The sequence below is a fragment of the Octopus bimaculoides genome, chromosome 7 (genome assembly GCF_001194135.2).
Source record: "Octopus bimaculoides isolate UCB-OBI-ISO-001 chromosome 7, ASM119413v2, whole genome shotgun sequence".
Taxonomy (NCBI): Eukaryota; Metazoa; Mollusca; class Cephalopoda; order Octopoda; family Octopodidae; genus Octopus; species Octopus bimaculoides.
In genome coordinates, this window is record NC_068987.1 from 85,969,199 (window position 1) to 85,970,551 (window position 1,353).

The following is a 1,353-nucleotide window of genomic DNA, read 5'->3' on the forward strand; positions in this document are numbered from 1 at the left end:
ATATATATATATATATATATATATAATAAATCTCTGAGCGAGGTGTAAACTGTTGCAGCACGATGCTACTGTAGGTTGTAGCCCCAGGAAAACATATCCTCCAGTTGGTTATTGACACACTATCTGTGCCCTATCAGTATTTCCAGAGGGAAGTCATTGTTCTCCACTTTCCGTTGCTAATACTGATAGTGTACAGATAGTGTTTCAATAGCTAGATGGAGGAGATGTCTTCCTGGGGCTACAAGCTACAGTAGTCTCGATCCTTAAGGGTTAGACACACTAAGGTGGCAAATATACTTCACGATATATATACGTAATTAGTCTACTTTTTATTTGTTACAGTATTTTGATGGCGGCCATACTAGAATATCACTTGCGTGTGTTTCTGCGTATGTGAGTCTGTGCGTGCGCGCGTTGTTTGTGTGTGTCTGTGCCTGTGCGTGTGTGAGTATACGACCGGCTTCTTTCAGTTTCTGGCTACCATATTCACTCACAAGGCTATTGTCAAACCAAGTTTATATTAGAAGACACTTGCCCAAGATGCCACGCAGAGGAAGTGAACCACATGGTTGATAAGCAAGCTACGTACCACACAGTCACTCCTGCACCTATATACGTATATATACATAAATTGGAAATGTAAAAATAAAAACAAAACACAAAGGATTCTGCGGTACACGTGTTTCAAGCTTTATAGTTGTTACATCAGTATATAATTGATAGTATAAAGCTATCTTCAGCCGCAAAAAGGAGGAGGAAAGATGAGATATAAAAGGTGAGGAACCTCACCTTTGCGGCTGAAGATAGCTTTATACTATCAATTATATACTGATGTAACAACTATAAAGCTTGAAACACGTGTACCGCAGAATCCTTTGTGTTTTGTTTTTATTTTTACATTTCCAATTTATACATTCACCCCGACCACGAGCTGGCATACACAGGTGCTTACAATTATCAAGTATTACCTCTAACATTTACTTGACCTACGTATATATACATGTGAGCGTTGATTTGTGGTTTTGATTCAATTTGGAGTTAGCTCATCATTAATTCAATCAATTGTTTAGATTTAAAAAACATCACTTGAAATCGGTGTATACACTTTTACTCTTTTACTTGTTTCAGTCATTTGAGTGCGGCCATGCTGGAGCGCCACCTTTAGTCGAACAAATTGACTCCAGGAGTTATTTTTTGTAAGCCTAGTATTTATTCTATCGGTCACTTTTGCCGAATCGTTAAGTTACGGGGACGTAAACACACCAGCATCGGTTGTCAAGCGATGTTGGGGGACAAACACAGACACACAAACATATACACACACACATACATATATATATATATATATATATA